We start from the raw sequence: 17,789 nt of genomic DNA, 5'->3' as shown, positions 1-17,789 counted from the left end.
ACAGAGACAGACTCTCTGGAATGGCCAGCGAGTCGCCTTGGACGTCCTCAAAGGTCCCGGAAAGGTCCCGCCTGCAGGCTCATTCCAAGCGGGGATCCCGTCAGCCTGTCTCTCAGGTCCGTGCGGGACATCCCTCAAGTGCGAGAGAGAGGGACCACCCTCTCGGAATCAGTCTGCCGGCAAAAAGGGCGGTAATCACTTTATCGGCGTCGTGCAGGTCACGGTCCGCCGGCTCCCACCTCCACTCTCTCTCCCTCTCCACGATGAAAGACCGATCGGAGAGGTGAAAAGAATCATGACAGCGGGAGAAATGCTTCAAATCCTTTATGATAAAAAACACGTTCCCTTTCGCGGCCCTCGCTGGGCGTCGCTGGGCCTTTGCCGGACGACCTTGGCCCGACTCGACTGCCGTGCGCCACATGGAGAGAATTCCAGATAACGGTGAAGAGAAAGTAACGATGACGTCGGCTTGGCGGCCCGGGGCGAGGGCAGGGCGAGGGCAGGGCAGCCACTACAGCAGGGAGACAGGTGGCCACGCGCCAGTCCGGGCAGTCAGGAAGGGAGGCTCTTTACAGTCCTGCACGCCGGCCCTGGAGGGAGGGTGGCTCCGGAGGGCGCACGGCACTTGACTCGAGCCCTTCGAACTGGTCGACCCGTTCCCCAGGATTAGACGCCAGTTCAAAGTTTCATTCCAGCGATAAACCGGGACAGGGCGGCGGCCGACGGCCGGGACGGCGACGGCTGGATGAGCAAACGCCGTGCCTTGACCGAGTCCGAGGGATCCAGAGGCTTGCCGGAGGCCATCGCCATCGCGGGGCTCGAGGACCCCATCCAGGAAGCACCGCGCCGCACGCTCAGGGACGCCCCGCACGCCCCGCCCCGCCCCGCCCGCCCCGCCCCCGCCCCGCCCCGCCCCGCCCCGCCCGCCCGCCCCGCCCGCCCCGCACACAACGGCGCGCCGCAGCCCCCAACCCTACCGCTGGAACGGCGCCCGCGTGGCCGCTCTCTCCCCCACCTTGCCCTTCCTTTTTACTGCCAGGACTATAAACCGGCTTTATTTTTCATTTCACTAAATTTGATTTACGCCAGTGTAAAAGGGAGTACACACGGCCCTGTCACGGCCACGGCCTCGGCCACGGCGGCCGCGGTGTCGGGGAGCCGCGGCGTCGGCGCAGCGCCCAGCCCTCGGGCCGCGGGGCTGGGAGGGCCGGGCCCGCCCACCAATAGAGTTGTAGCCCTTCGGAGAGTAGTACGCAACACGCCAAGTTCGCCTCAATTATGTATTTGTGCTTCCCGCCCGCCCGCCCGCCCGGACGGACGGGCAGTCGGAGAGACAGACGGACCGCCCCCGCTATAGCCACACCGGCCGACACCGGGCCGCCGCCGTGGGCCGTGCAGCCAGTACGTTATAATAATGGCAACAGGGCAAACGAACGCATAAATGAATCACAGAGGCTCCGCTATTAGCGGGACGTGCCGCCATCACTGTAAAGCAAATGCACGCGTCGCGATTAAATTTGCTGCAGCGTGGATCGTGGACTTTCCTCGTCCGCACAGCGAACCTGCTGGCAGAACTAAACTAACTCAGCGTTTCCCGTTACCGTGCACAACCTGCCCCGCGCTCGGGGACGCCAAGTCCGTGTCCGTGTCCTCGCACCACAGGTGCGGAGTTCTCCGCGTTCCGGATTCAGTTTCCCCGTCCTAGTTGGGGAGCTGTATCGGCGGCAGGGTCAGCGGGCAAGCCGCCCCAGAATCAATGACGAAGTGGAACGGACCTCTATTTCGACGTCGTTTTGACTACCTGCGTCTTCGCGCCGGGCGGACTGCTGCTTTTGGCTCAACACACTGACCGGGTGCACTGCAGACACTGACTCCAGCGAGGGCCACACTCCAGGACATGCCGAATCTGTGCTCCGCGCGCGCAGTGCGCCGGACGTGTCACCTTATTCGCAGAACAAGACTCTCTGCAAATACACAGAGCGCGCGGCGGACAGCCGGAGTGAGCGTAGCGAGCGTAGCGTCCAACCTCGGCAAGCATATTGCAGCACATGGAGACGTAATAGAGAGGGAGGCACACGCTGGTCTCACAGAGAGGACGACTCTCTCTCTCTCTCTCTCTCTCTCTCTCTCTCTCTCTCTCTCTCTCTCTCTCTCTCTCTCTCTCCCCCTCTCTATCTCTCTCTCTCTCTGACACACACACGGGCGAGTACACACAGTCGTACTGCGCAGGGCTGGAGGACTTAGCGCGGGGCCGTTACAGTAATGTTCTAGGGGGCGCACTAGGACGCAGCGACGCAGCGCGCCAACCATAAGCACCACGCGAATTTTACTCGCTCCGGACCGCGCAGCAGCGGCAGCAGCCTGCACGTGGAAAAGTGTGGCGGCCACTAAGGTAACTGTCCACTGCAGCACTGTGGCAATCCAACCCCGCGGCCCGCGCGGGCAGTTAGAGCCCAGCGTTCCCAGTGGGTTCGCCGAAGCGGCCGAGGCAAAGTAAAAACAACGAAAAGAGCGGGAAAATCGGTCAGGGGAGGAACTGTGCCGTTCACGTTCACCATAAGGTCGAGTCCAGGCCGAGGCCCCACACTGTGCGATCGGTCGGTCGCCCGGCTCCAGAGAAGCTGCAGTCAAACGCCAAAGCTCGGCTGCGTTCAGCGAGCAAAACACGCGTCGCTGCAGACGGTTCCGGTGGCACACGGCTCTACGCGGAAGCATTGCACCCGTGACGTCATATACGCAATCCGAATCGGGGGCGAACCTGAAGCCACTGCGTACTGCGTGTGAGTCTGGCGGCGCCGCCACCGCCCCACAACGAAATGGTGGGAGGAAGCGAGCCGAACCGGGCTCTCGGCGTATCTTGGCTCACAGTCAACTTTCAGCTTCATTGCCTCTTTCCACGGAACCACACACACACACACACACACACACACACACACACACACACACACACACACACACACACACACACACACACACACACCACAGCGTTTCCCGGACGAGGGGGGAGGGGGCACAAGGGATCGCCGCCAAATATTTCTTGGCCTGCATGTGGCGCTAAGCAGACGCGATGGCGTTCGGGGCGCTGGGCCTTGCTGGGCCTTGCTGCGCCGCACTCGAAGTATTTGCATATCTCGTGCATAGCTAATCGGAAGGGCTGGCTCGACTCGCTGGAAGTGCCCGGGCTGTGCAGGGCCGGGCCGCGCTGGGCTGGGCTCTGCCTTACCGCTGCGCCCGCAGACCTGACATCGCGGTACATGTGTCGCAGACGCAACCCCAGAGGCTTCCTTCCGCGTCTCACGACACGACAACCCCCCTCCCCCGTCCGAGTCCTCTTCCCTCCCGCCGAGGAAGAAAGTTATCTTTTGGCTGGTATCATAAAAATCTTCCTTTTTTATCCTCGAGCAAGTCGTGCACAGAAAAGCGGCCGCGCGCTCCACATATTACACGACAAGCTATAACGTGTAAAGTTTAGGGCCCTCCGGAGGATTTCACAAAACCACAAGGAAACAAGTAACCTTTTTTTTACGAGATGAATAGTCTCCGGCAACTTTAACTCGGTCTGAAGCGAGAGGGGCGTTGCAGTGTCGACGCCGCCAGCAAATTGGCCGAGGGGGGGGGGGATCTGGAGGAGAGGGGCGTGGATTCTAAAACCACCGAAAGGACTTGCTCAAACGTCAAAAGCCGAGCGGCAATTTACGGAGGAAATGACCGAGCGTGGTTTTACTGCCCTTTCATTAGAACCGGCGCTATACCTACTACGACACCGGGATCCCTCCTTATAGTTGTTGGTCCCATCAGGACCTGCAGCAGAAATGAAACCGCGCGACCCACGAGTCCTGAGTTATAACAAAACGGGGGCCCCGGGGGGGGGGGGGGGGAAGAGAGAGAGAGAGAGAGAGAGAGAGAGAGAGAGAGAGAGAGAGAGAGAGAGAGAGAGAGAGAGAGAGAGAGAGAGAGAACACACGCTGTCGGGGTGCACGTCACAGAGGCCATCAACATCAAGGAGCTCCTCTTTTTATGTCGCCTGCTCCTGACAGTGATACCACCATTCGTTCTTTGCGGCGAAACGAAATACGTCATCAGGATCACATACTGCATGTAGCGCCGCCCGACAGCCCGTCGCCCCAATTTGGCGGCGCGCTGCTCCGACCTGCAACCTCCTCGCTTCCGGGATTTGCTCTGTTGTTGTTTTTCGGAAAAGTCATTCGGTGCGACTGCGGAGCCGGGCGGAGCCGCCGGGATTGCGTAACGTGAAACCGACGAGAAAATTCCATTCGAAAAGTATGAACGGAGGAAGGAAGTGGAAGAGGTGGGAGAGGGGGGGGAGTGGTGCCGGCGGAGGATGCACAGGTATCCGGTTATGATATGATGTCCACTCAGGCGTGTGAAGGCCCGATTACGGATCAGATTCCGGGCGGGCTAACCGAGCGGAGACCGGCGGCGCAGGACGCAGCAGGCGGGGGGAAAAAGGGGGGGGGGGTCGCTTGCGTGCGCGCAAGACTGTGCGTGGGTGTGAGAGTGTGAGTGTGTGTGAGTGCGCGCGGCTTCATCCTCCTTTGGCACGGACCTGCACGCCGCAGGGCCGCACTGGTCCAAGGGCCACTCAAAAGGGCTGCCGTCTTAACGTGTCCTAGTTGCACGCCGCCGTGGCGCACCTGTGGTTAAACACCGCGCGCGCAGTACTTTGGGGGCGTACTACCCTCCTCCAGAGCAACACACACGTTCTGTCACCACACACACACACACACACACCATCATTGGCACTCTGAAAAGTTATAACGTGACACGCGGAGAAGGGGCGAGGGGGTGGCAGAAGGGGCCCGAGGGGGGCGTGTTGTGATATGTGCCCGAAAAAGCAAATGAATGCATCGGACGATGTCGCGCAGAGCGCCGCCGTCGCGTTTGGACTCGATATTATAGAATTCACCATTGTTTCTCTGTCGACACTCGAAAAGTGACGACTGCTCCCGTTGCCCCCCCCCCCCCCCCCCCCGGGGGGGGGCCCGGCCTTGACCCACAAATGGCCTTTTTACCCAAAACGCCCCCCCCGAAGCAGATCCCCAATAAACAATCTCCAGACAAAACAAACACCCAACCCCGGGGGTCCCTTTCACTGTATTGGTGGACCTTTATCTGATAGAAATTCATAATCCTCGTCCCCGCACGTCCCAGTTGCTTGCTTGCCTGCTTGCTTGCCTGCTTGCCTCCCTGCTTGCTTGCCTGCTTGCTTTGCCAGCGCCGCGCAGACGCGCCCACACCGCTTTTATTGAAGAGTGCCGAACGAAGATGAACCCTCGAATCGCAGCTGTCTGTCGCAGCAGACCGCCCGGCGGCGCCAGGAACGCTCATCACACTCACGCACACAAACTCACACCCACACACACACACACACACACACACACAAACACACAAACTCACACCCACACACACTAACACGTGCACAAAGTGGCCGACGGAAGTGGTCGCAGGCACGCGCTCGTCCAGCTGCGAGGTCAAAAGGACACGGCAGGGCACGGCACTGCAAGGCACGGCACGGCCCAGGTGACACATGACACCGGCGGCGGCCCGGCCTTGCCTCTCACCTCCAGATTCGAGGCAGGGAATCCGTGCGCTGCAACCACGGCGGCGATTCGCGCCAAAATGTTGTCGAAACAATCAAGAATTTGGAAGCAGTTTTTTTTTTCGGGTGGGTTTGTGTGCTGTAGTAACTTTATACTGACCGTAGTACATCAGAAGAAGTCCAATGCCACGATCCAACGGCAGCATACAGCGGGAGCGTCAGAAACTCACCTGAAAACAGACAAGAAAACGTCAGAAACTGGAGGAAAACGATTTCTCACCACTCTCCAAGTGGAGCAAGCGCTCCGCTTCGAGTGGCTGAAGGACGGGAGAGCAAACTGCGTGAAAGGGAATTCAATTCCTCCGCGAACAGCCATCCAAATCGATGGTTACCTAATGAAATGTTTGTCGATCTGATCGCGTTACAGTGGAGTGAAATTGCGGGAGAGAGAGAGAGAGAGAGAAGAGAGAGAGAGAGAGAGAGAGAGAGAGAGAGAGAGAGAGAGAGAGAGAGAGAGAGAGGAAGAGGAAGACAACGAGAGACGGGCGAGAAAAACAAGGCCGGGACGGAAGGCGGCAGAACGCCAAACGGAACACTGGCTGCTGCATGCATAGTCGTGGACCCGGGGCGGGGCGGTGCGGGGCGGTGCGGGGCGGAGCGGTCGCGCGTGGGGCGCAAATTGGCGGCCAGTTCAATTTATCGGCAGACATTGTGGGGCCGGTACGCCCCGCCCCGCGCCGCCCCGCCCCGCCCCCGCCCCGCCCCGACGGAACGCCCCGACCTGTCCCACGACGGCCCCACTGCAGCACGTGCTGCCCGCAAATTTCCTCATCGGGATATTCCAAATACTGTATACTGTCCGATTCCCGTCGCGTTTCGAGGTATAATTTCGGTCTCTCTCATATAGCCTCTCTGCTACTTTAGAATCACGCCGTTTCCCGCCACTTCCTGCCGTTTTCGCTTCCAATTACGTCATGCTCCTCGCGTGCTCAGCCCCCCCCCCCCCCCCCCCCCCTTTTTCCCCCCGGTTCGCGGAAAAGAGGCGTACGGAACGAACCGCTCAAAGAAGCGGCCAACCTGAAAGTGCCCTGAGGAGAGAGGAAAGGAGATGTCTGGAAGCATTGAAACATTGGAAATGGTGTCAAGCCACCAACTTGAAATTCGATGACATTTTGTTTTGTCCTTTCGGTGGCAAGGCCACGATAGCTGATGTTGTTATTTTTGTCGTTTTTTGACCGGTAGTCCCCGACCTGCGGCATTCATTGCCAGCCTGGATGACAGAGCACCACCCATCCGTGTAACAATTACAGAGATTGTTGCCCTCTTCCGTGTCATTTACTCTGACAAATCTCTGCGAGAGCCCTAGCCCGCAGTGCGTGTGTGTGTGGGTTTGTGTGTGTGTGTGTGTGTGTGTGTGTGTGCGTCCGCCGTGCGTGTCAGTGTGGACGTGTTCGTGTGAGCGTGGTGTGAGAAAGAACAAAATGCGAGTCCATGTGGAAAATGAAGCGGGCTGCAGATTACAAATGTTCTTTCGGCGCCAATCCGAGCGAAAGCGAGCCTCGTGTGGGAGTGAGAGAGAGGGATCCGTCCGCGCTGTCCGCTTTGGCTCATCAGCGAAAAGAACGGCAGAGCCACTCGTCGCTTCTTGCCCACACCGTAGGAAGCAACAATCTCTCCAAGGGGAAGGCAATTCGGTGATCAATTGAACTCAAAAAAGTCCAGTCCAAAAATGCTTTTTCTTGTTCTTGTTGTTGTTTTTTGCTGTGGACAGCTTTCTTGGCGCGAGGCGTCTCGGTGTCGTGAAGGCGATGCGGCCGGGGCGCCCGGATTCCACTTTATTTCCGGATCATGTTACCGGAGGACTCCGGCGGAGGACAGGAAGGAAGGAATCGAGAGGCGCGTTTGCACCGCCGGGGTTTCCAGGTTTCCAGGCAATGAGCCACGCGGGCGATGCGGGCGATGCGGTCCGAGCGGGCAGGTGTGGATGGCAGGGCCCAACGGAACACTGACCAGGACCGCGTGAGTGTCGGGAGTTTGCGTGAGGGACGTGACAAATCCAGGAAGCGCATACACCGCTAGACCACCTGGCCCCGCTTCGGCCGCTTCACTTCGGCAGCTTCCGGACCGAAGGCCGAACGGAGCCCCAAATCTCATGAATAATACCGCGCGGTGCATCGGGTGGGGCGGGGCGGGGCGGGGCAGAACGCCATCGGATACGCTGCACCGCCACAAAGATAATCATTCTGATGAATGGCGCCATATCCGTACAGTACACACCCAGACAAAATAATTGGGAAGATCAGACGAGGGAAGGCTGGGGGGGGGGGGCATCCGCCCCGCGGCAGGACACGGCCCGGCACTACCGCACTGCAAACGCGCCACTGATACAGTCGGCCGGCGCATTATGGCGCCAATGATGATTGAAAACAAAAACAAGGACGCGAACCGTCCTCGATACAATCGCACACGTTGCGTCAACACACACAGTAAATGGAAGTTACCCAACCCACCACGCGAGCTCCGCCATTTCCTCCTGGACGTATCTGTGTGCGTGTGTGTAGGTGTGTGTATGTAGCGAGTGTGTGTGCGCGAGGGAGCGCGGGTCGCCAAATAGAGGACGTTCTGTGTGTGCGTGCCAGGCCGGAGTTAGCGCCAGTATCACTGCGTATCACGGAGACGGACTGACCCCCCCCCCCCCCCCCCCCCCGCACGCCCCCAGCCGATGCAGAGAGACGCCAAGTTAAAAAGTTATTTGGCCGGCCAAATAAACCCCCCGGCTGGAACCCACACGGAGCCCCCAGCTCACGCACCGGCCGACGAAGGGCCAGAGGCCGAAAAGGGCGGCGCCTGGGCCAAGGGCGGCAAGGGCGCCGAGGGCTCGTCCCGGCCAAGGGCTCCGAGGGTCAGGGCGTGACGTCAGCGGCTTCCGGACCGAATTCATCTCCATTACACGAGTGGATGACTCTCCTTTTCGTTTCCCCCGGACGCCAAACACGCGCAATAATGCATCATAAGTCCAGAACAACTAGCGGCCCGACGGCAGCGCAGGCGTCCCGGCCCAACTTTCCGACCACAGTACCCCCAGTAAGTGAATGAGTCATTATTTTGCCGGCGTGGGCTCGCCCGGCCCGGCCCGGCCCCCTCCGCCTTCACACGCGGCTGGGCAGGTGTTCCAGTAGGCCACGGTGCCGCTGCCGGCGTGCGCCGCACGCGTGACGGCTAGGGTTACCGCCACGCACGGCAGCGCACGGCAGCGCGCCGATCACACACCGCGCGGCGCGACTCGGGCCGAGCCAGCCGGGTGGCCACCTTTAATTCATCAGCCGGTGCAAGTTCGGGAGGCACGCGACGGGACGGGTAGGCCGCCGCCGTCGCGTCGCCGTCTTGGAAGCAGGCCGCCCTGGATTATTCACGGCTAAAAAGAGACGCCTAAGGACAAAAACGATGAGCTTGTCGAGGCAGGGAGGTCTGCTCCCCCCCCTTCCCCCTCGATACTTGGTCTAACTTTTACCCCTCCCCCTCCTCGTCCCCTTCCGCCTTCCTGTTTCAATCGCTGCGTTTGATGTCCCACGCTGTGCAAACGGCGCGAAACCTTCGGGACGGAGCGAAACTGTCATTTTCTTCCAAACTTCTCTTCTCTTCTCCGGACGAGCCCGGCAATCGGGGAGAGAGGGGGAGGAGGGGAGGCAGCCGACAACAACAACACGCGGCATGCAAGTGACTGTTGCTGCCCCCCCCTCCCCCCCCCCCCCCTCGCGCACGACCACCTGGCGGGCTGTGTTTTAAACACCTCGTAAATATCTTCCCCCTCATGAAACTTTCACGCTATCCCCGTAAAGTCGGTCCGATACCGGGCGGCCGGCGATCGCCGAGCCGCGCGTGTTTCGGGGCGTCAAGTCGCTCGCGCCGTTCACAGTGGACGGGTTGGTTCTCGCTCTGTCTCCGTCGCACTCGTGGCGCACGCCGCACGTCCCGCAGGAGTGCGAGAGAGACAGAGCGACGGCTGCTTTCCTGATTGCTGTGAAATAGAGCAGCAAGCGAGCACGGGGCCCAGGACGTCGGCCGATCGCCTACTCGCGGTCGTTTTCTGTTTTCCATTCCCGCGTATAATCCTGAAAACGTGAGCTTGGTCGCCGGGCGGGGCCGGCGGGGCCGGCAGGGCCCCATCCATATGGTAATGCCCCCGCTGACGGCGGATTAGGCACTCGGATTCGATGGCCAGAGATGAAAAAATGTAGAAAAATAAAGAAAAAGTGTGTTGAATTAGCCCAGGCCGGTACACTTCTTTTTACAGGGCAACACGGCGCGCGGTCATGGCCAATCATTGCTAGTTTAGGAGCATCATTTTATGTGGGCTGGCCGAGCCGGCTGGCTGTTGAATATTGCAAACAGGTGGTGCTCCGTAAGTGGCGAATTAAGTCGCACCACAGATTGTCAGGATCACGCCACCAATGCACCGAAAATGAGACTCGTTACTTTACATAAAACCTGCTGTCTACGGAGTGTGATTTCCCGCCTTAGTTCAGGAGCAGTAGTTGCCCCACCACAGCTTCGTCGATGAAAAGACCAAACACTCCTCGCAAAGCAGCAGCCTGGATGGTGTCGCTGGCTGTCACGGGCGCTCACACCGACGTGGCGAAAATGACGACGATATGCATGCAAGCGGCGTGGCCGGGGCGGGGCGGGGCGGGGCGGCGGGCGGGGCGGGGCGGGGCGGGTGGTATCCCGCGCGAGGAGCAGGGAAAGAAGAGCAGGCAGTTACCACGCGCGGGGAATGCGAATGGGAGCGCTACACGGACGCTTAATGTTTTTATCATTTTGGCTGTGGCGGTACGTGCGGTGCGCAGCAATATTGGCGGGCGCCCTGCAGGCCCTGCCGCCCTGCAGGAACAAGGAAGGTCCTTTGAGCCCGCCGAGCGCGCCGAGGAGAAGGAGGAGAAAGAGGAGGCGCCATGCATGAGAATCTGGGAGGCAGCGGGGCGCGGCGGGGCGGGGCGGGGCGGACGTGTTGAGGGTGGCGTCGATTCGAGTGCCGCGCGCCGCCGCGCCGCCACGCCCCGTGTGACGAGCGCGTCGAGGACGGCGACGAGGAGCACTTCACACCTCGCATGATGGCGGTGGTGGCTGTGCTGCCGGGGCGGTCTGGCAATCAGGCTGTGCAGCCGCTGGGCCGGAAGAGGCTGCGCCATTGTCAGCGCGCGGGTAACGAATTTGAGAGGCGTCTGCTGCGAGCACCGCGTGGCACCGCGTGGCACCGCCACACCATTCAGAGGGCGCTGCACCTCGCCGCACTGCATGGTGTGCCCCGGGACCGGCCGGGACCGGCCAACCAGATTGGAGTGGGGCAGCACGTCTGCAGGAATTCGTTAACCGCGCCGCCATGACGGCCGTCCCGACGCGGCCCGACGCGGCCCTCGGGGGTGAAAGGGCGGCCGAAACCCTCTCAAGAGGGGGCAGCGGCCCAATTCAGGGTCGCCCCGCCACGCCCCGCCCCGCCACACCCCGCCCCGCCCCGCCACACCCCGCCACGCCCCGCCACGCCCCGCCACGCCCCGCCACACCCCGGCACACCCCGCCACACCCCACCACACCCCGCCACGCCCCGCCACACCCCGGCACGCCGAGGCACGCCAACGGCTCGCCGTCGACCCGAGGCGTCCGAATATGAGCCTCGCGGGAACCGCCCCGAGCCGAGGCCCCCGAGAATCAGGACCAGCAGGGAGCACTCCCTGGACTCCGCGGGGCCCGTCCGGGCGGTCCGTCCGGAGAAACTTGAGAGTTGGCGTCCAACTCGGGCCGAGAGCCCAGAATGCAGGCGGGGCGAGGCGGGGCGGAGCGGACTCGGACATCAAGGTGGTCGGGCGAACCGCAAGGTCACTTTTCACAAACTTCTCGAAGGACGCAAGTAATTTGTTGCGAGTGCAATAAGGGTGGGGGTGTGGCTGGCTGGGGCTGCGCCGCCCCCGGGCCGCCCCCGGGCCGTCCCCGGGCCGTCCCCGGGCCGCCCGCGACGCGCGCAACGCCCTCCAATATTTTTTTCTGCCAGCCTTATGACCCTGCTCACGGCTCACGGCGGGCGGCCCGCGCGCGGCGTGGCGCGGCGTGGCGCGCAGGACACTTGGCCAACAAGTTTGGCGGGGCGGCTGACCCCGGCCGACCGCCCGGCCACACAGTGTGGCTCACAGTGTGCCACACACCACCACCCTCTGCACACTTTTCCGAGCGGCCGGGACCGCTCAAGGCCCAAGCGGTACGCAGGGCAAGTTTACCAGTTTACCGACGTCCGACTGGCCGGGGCTGGCCGGGCTGGCCTGGCCGGGGCTCTCGGGGTGGGGCCCAGGTCTCTGACGTGGCCTCCGCGACTCCCCGAACAGACATTCGATAGCTCACGGCCGCCGCCACTCCACTGGAAGAGGTCTGCGGCCTTCGAGGAGCGGGCGTGGCGGCCTGGCCTGGAGGCACTCAGGAGGCGGAGATGCCGCGCCACGGCCACGCCATCGCAAGGGATACGCGAGCCCCGCCAGCCCGGCCGGCCCCCGGAGTGGTTCACTGCAAAGTGCAGATGAGAGCCGGCTCCATCACGGATTGAAATCAATTATGGAAGGGCTACCTTTCATTGCCTGCACGGGCCAAGGGCCAAGCGAGGGCCCAGAGCCGGGCCGCGGCGAACATCCAAGTCGACACAATGGCGTAGGGCGCGTTTAGCTCAGGTAGGGGCTGAGGCTGAGGGCGCCAGGGTGCCAGGGGCGGGGGCAGGGTGCTTCGGGACAATGATTACCGCAGTCGCTTCCACCAGCATGCTTCCAGCAAGCAGACTACGGGCCGGGGAGTCTCCCAGCCCCCAGGACTATCAAGCCGGGTAGAACGAAGCGGATTCGGTGAACGCGGCAACGCGCGGCAACGGGGCGCCGCCATTAACTTCCCTGCCATGCAAATGCTCGGTGTCCCCGTTAAATTACTCGCCCGTTCCGGCGGCGGATAGCCAGCCAATCCTCGCGGAAAGTACTTTTATGCCGCCGCGATTGAAACATTCATCCTATGGTTCCGCGTTTGGAGCAGGATTGATCCTCCCGTGTGCTCTGCTGACGAACGTAATGGCTTCGTCTCTCCCTCGCGCTCGTGGGGCGTTCCGCGCGGGTGCGAGAGGGACAGAGCGAGGCGCTGCTCGCCCTCCGGCGCACCCCACATCGGCCAGTCTCCCCTTCATAATCACTCAAATCGCACACAGCAAACATCTGGGGGAGAAATCAGTCACAGCAAACAAGGCGAAAAAAAAACACCACATTTCTTGTACTTTTGCCGAACGTGGACGGGGGATGTGTTTACAAGCTTATGAAAAAAGTTGGCCGGAAAGAAAAGCAACAAAAGGGCAGCAGGGGAAAACTATACTTCTGTCTGCAAGAAGTAATTTCATTATAATGCTAAGACAAGCGTTAATGAATGTGCTGCGCCTCGCGTTAAACAATGCAGGGCGCCAGCCTGCCACCGAAACTGGAGCTGGAACGGCTGGAACCTGGAGCCACGCCGCTGGAAAAGCGGAGGGGAACGACGACGACTGGGGCGTACCGTGCATCCCCGCATTCTTATTACACCGGTTTTAAAAACAGCCGAATCAGCAGCAAAATAATGAAGTGTCTTGCCTCCGACCCGCGCCGTCACCCGGAACGCCGACAACGACGACTGGGCGGGCAAGAAACAACAACAACAACGGCAACACAGTGTGCTCGCACGGACAAGAACAAGGCCCTGCTGTACGACGCGGCCCTCGGTGCGTGTGCGGGGCGGGGCTGCGGGGGCTGCGGGGGCGAGAGGCATTAATATTGACGCACTCGTGGCCCACAAAGCGGCGAGACCACGCGCCGTGCCAGCCAGGCCAGAGCCAGAGGCCCCCCACGAAGAAGAAGGGCCCGCGCACCGCACAGCTGAGCCCGCAAGGGGCCGCCCCGCCCCGCCCCGCCCCGCCACTAGGCCCTCGAACACGGCAAAGTGAAAGGGCGCGGTGGGGAGGGGAAGCACTCACTTTTGTCCGTCACGGGGGCGTGGCGTGGCGTGGCGTGGCGCAGCGGCGCGCTGGAATGCGATTCTTGGCAGACGCGGTGTACCCCGGCACCCACCCCACCCTCCCCCACCTGCGCCCTTTGCGCTGGAGGGCGCGGTGCGGTGCGGTGCGCGGGCTTGTTTCAGCGGCAAAATATCGCGCAGAGTGGCTGGCCGTTGGACCGCGCAGCGCGCAGCCGCGGCGCAGCAGCAACACAAAGCGACCGGCAATTTTAAAAGCACGCACCGCAACCACCAGCCCCGCCATCCAGCCCCACTTTAATGTTTATTAGATATTCCACTTTGCGCGGGAAATCGGCGCGCGGTTTTCGATTCCGGCCGCTCTCTCCGCCGCGACCGCAGACCGGGCGTTCCGCAACGGTCTCGGAGCTCGTGCGGGGCGGGGTGGGGCGGGGCGGGGTGGGGCGGGGCGGGGCGGGGGTGGGGTGGGGTGGGGCGGCGGGGGCGGGGCGGGACAGCGCCTTGTATGCATGGGGATGAATAATGCGAGACAAGTCATTACGCCGACACTGCCCCGCACCACGCGGCGCTACAAGAAGACCGCCCCGCCCTTCGACGAAGTCGTAATCGTCGCACACCTCATGTCTCGCCAGGCACTTGCACACGTGTACGTACAGAGCAATCAACTTCGACTTGTTGAGTGTGTAGGTGAAACCTGTCCCTTGGCTTCGAAAGAAGCGCTCTGAAATTCGAAGGGAACGCTATCTGCCGTGCAAGACCGGGGACCCATTTTACGGAGGCGAGAAAGAGGTCACGCGATTTATTTGGGCGGGTGCACTATTTGCTATTCCACGAGTTGGCGACAGACTTGGCACGAGAGGGCGAATTTGACGCCGCAGATGCATGCAGATTGGCGCACGGCAACGCCACGTCAACGCCAGGCCCGGCCGGAGGCAAGGCCAGGCAAGGCCAGGCAAGGCCAGGCCTCGCCTGCAACACACAACACATGCAGCAGTCCCGCGCCGCCCCGGCCGCCTCCGCGCCGCCAGCAGCGCTGGCCCGGAACCAAAGTGAACGCCGGCGGCAGTCGTCCCGGACGCGGCCGGAGCCATTGGCGGCGCCTGATTGGCCGAGGCACGTCGCCGTGCTGCACCGGAGGCACCCGGAGGCGGCGCTGCCGGGCCGAATGCAAACAGCACAGGAAGCGGGAAGAACAGGGGAAAATAAAGAAGCAGCCGTCGGCAACCCGCCGCCGCGCACAGTGGGCCAGAAGACCGGTGGAGGTGGCCAAAACTCTGGACGCGTTTTGAGCTCCAGAGTCGCTAAACGGGGCTCAAACCAAACGTGTGACCCTACCAGTGGATCCCTCGTTCGGAGAGCAATCCATTGGTGGGGTCACACGTTCGGTTGAGCCCCATTTCGCGACACTGGAGCTCGAAACGCGTCTGAGTTTCTCCACAAGTCTGGCCCACTGTGCGGCGCGTTCCTTTGCATCGTGCCGTCTGGATTATTTTATAAATCTCGGCAGACGGCACCTCATCATGGAGCCATGGCTCGCCATGGAGCCGGCGGCGGCGGCATGCCTGCGGGAAAAAAGAGAGAAAGGCTGCTCTGAAAATACAGGGCCACCACTTCGGTAGCGCCCGGAGAGACCCGGCCGGCCCGCGGAATGATAAGACGATAAGGCGTTCCAGCGGGGCGGGGCGGGGCGGGGCGGGGCGGGCGGCGCGGTCGCACGTCCACTACAGCCATTAGGTCCATGAGTCGGCAGACACGCTGCACTCCACCAGCAGGGCGACGACGTGCTCATCAAGCAAACCAACGCACACGCACACACGCACACACACACACAACGTAATGCGCGTAATCACACACGGGCGCGCGCGGACACACACACACACACACACACACACACTCACACACGTGTGTGTGTGTGTGTGTGTGTGCACGCATGCACATGAGCACGCGCGTGTGTCGTACAATCCCACAAAAGCTCCCTGCTCGCAACCTGGGTAGTAAAGAAAGCCCCCTCCTCTCGCCATCCCCGCACCGCTACCCCGCGCGGGGATAATTACCCACATTAAATTTGCCGCTGTAAGCCCCGAAAACAAATGAAATAAATGGAAGGACACAGTGTACGCGCTGGTTTAGCTGTGTAGAGCACCAGCCGCAGACATCAGCGCATAAAGTCGGAGCTAATCCACGCGGGGCGCCCCCACGCCCCCACACACGGGCACTGCCTCTCCGCATGAGGACGCCAGCACACGGTTGCCAACCATAACATTTCAAAGACTCCCCAGCCCCGGCGGGGGCGGGCGCCACTGCTGCAGCGAAGACCAGCAAGGCCAGCAGGGCCAGCAGGGTGGTGGCTAGCGGGCGGTGTCCACCAGCCGGGCTGTCCACGCGGTGCTGGCCTCAGCCTCGGCCCCCTGCACAAGGAGCTACCCTGCCTCTCGCTACTCGAAGCTGCTCACAAAGGGGTTCACATTCCGCGCCAGTTTAGCGCTAAGCCCGGCCGCGCCTGCCGGGCCTGCCCGCCGGAATGCGGAGCATTGTGCTAATAAACGTGCCGCAGGCCGGGCGCGCCCCGGCGCCTCTGTCTCTCTCGCACCCCTGCGGCCCTACGGGACGCGCCGCGAGTGCGAGAGAGACGGAGCGCGTTTCGGCCGCCCATAATGAAACGGAGTGAATAGAGAGATTCCTGCGGCGCGGGGCGGTGGCGCGTATCGGCTCGAGTGTGTCCCAACAGTCCGGCGGCGGCTCGGCTCGCCGGAGGCGGCCAAGCCGGGGGCGGCAGGCGGGGGCGGCAGGCTGGGGGCGGCCCAAGTCCCCCTCACGCGAGATTGGTTCTGGCCGGCGGGAACAGCCCCTGCCGATGCGCTCAACCACCACTACCATTTAGGCCCCGCCGTTCCAGCACGGACGCCCCGGCCCGGCCAGCCCTAGAGGCGAATCGATCCAGAATCTACTTTGGGTGTTGCATTCAGCGTGCATGGGGGCCCGGCAAAAACTTTGGCGTGCGCGTCGAGTCGGATTTCCAAGTGGTCTTAATCCCGGGTCGGGGCTCCGGACGCCACGGCAGGCCACGGCGCGCCGGGGCCTCGGCCAGACAGCGCGGTTTTGCCGGCCGGCTTTGAAACCCCGACCGTGAGTCGCGCTTTCCCGGCCACGCCACGCCCTGCCACGCCACGCCACGCCACGCCGCAACAGGTCACGGGGCACATCGGCCACAACGGTCGTGTCTATGAGGGGGGTCGTTAATTAAAAGCAGCCATAGCTGGGCCACTGCTTTTTGCCGGCGTGGCGCCGCGGCGTGCATACCTGGACCCACCGCCCCCGCCCGCAGCACACACAGAGGTTGCTTTGGTTGCGTCGTTCATCCACACTCTAAGTCATTTTCCCTGATGGCCCAGTTGGAAAGTGTTCCTCGACACGACGTCCATTTTGAAACTTTATTCCCGATTTCCTGGTTGATTCAACCACAAACAAAGTCGATTGTCATCGACGAACAGTGCCTGACTGAGGAACCCCACGATCAGCTGGGGGCGTTAAAAGCTGAAACTCTGCACTGCAGTGGCTCCACCCCCTTTCCGGCTTGGTAGTCTCCGGCGCGCGCTTTGAGGGCTCTGCCCGGCCTTTCCTGTGAGAACCCCTGGACGCTACCTCCGGCAGCCGTCAAAGGGGAAGCACACTGTTTGATCGATAGAGTGGCGACCCACACGCAGTGCAAGACAGTGGCAGGGCACACTGCGAGCTCGCCGTGCACGCGGCCTGGTGGGAGGAGTGCCACTCAGCGAGTCAATAGGCAGTCCGGCAACGCCATGGCGAAGCCAGCCAAGCCAACCCCACCGCCCCACTTACAGTGGCGCGAAACCAGCGAGCCCAGTATCCACTAACGCCGTCCCCAGGCGTACGAGGAAGTTGCGCCTGTCTTCCCAGCGCGTCATTCCGACTGGACTCTGTGGGCGGCCGGCTATTCAGAGCCACGGGCGGGAAGCACTGACAAGCCAAGTCGATGCAGTGGCGCGGCATGGCCTGCCGCGCCGGGGCAGGAAGCAATACACCGGAAGTGCGCCGGACGCGGCGCCACCGAGGCATGGCCGCAGCGGACAGGCAGCCAGGCAGGCAGACAGCCAGGCAGGCAGCCAACCGTCGTCTCCGCGGCGATATCCTCTTTGGCCGCATCAGAGGGCACGTGCAGCGTGGATATGCACACTGGCTGGGAAATACC

At 62.1% G+C, this 17,789-nt stretch overlaps 1 protein-coding gene across 1 annotated transcript in view; it reads right to left on the bottom strand.

Annotated features, from left to right (window-relative positions):
• Nucleotides 1-17,789, bottom strand: part of LOC117643796 — a 56,908-nt gene that overhangs the window by 24,544 nt on the left and 14,575 nt on the right. The gene's annotated exons all lie outside the window — the stretch shown is intronic.

The sequence above is a fragment of the Thrips palmi genome, unplaced genomic scaffold (assembly GCF_012932325.1).
Source record: "Thrips palmi isolate BJ-2018 unplaced genomic scaffold, TpBJ-2018v1 HiC_scaffold_17, whole genome shotgun sequence".
Taxonomy (NCBI): domain Eukaryota; kingdom Metazoa; phylum Arthropoda; class Insecta; order Thysanoptera; family Thripidae; genus Thrips; species Thrips palmi.
This window is presented reverse-complemented; position numbering and strand designations above follow the sequence as displayed.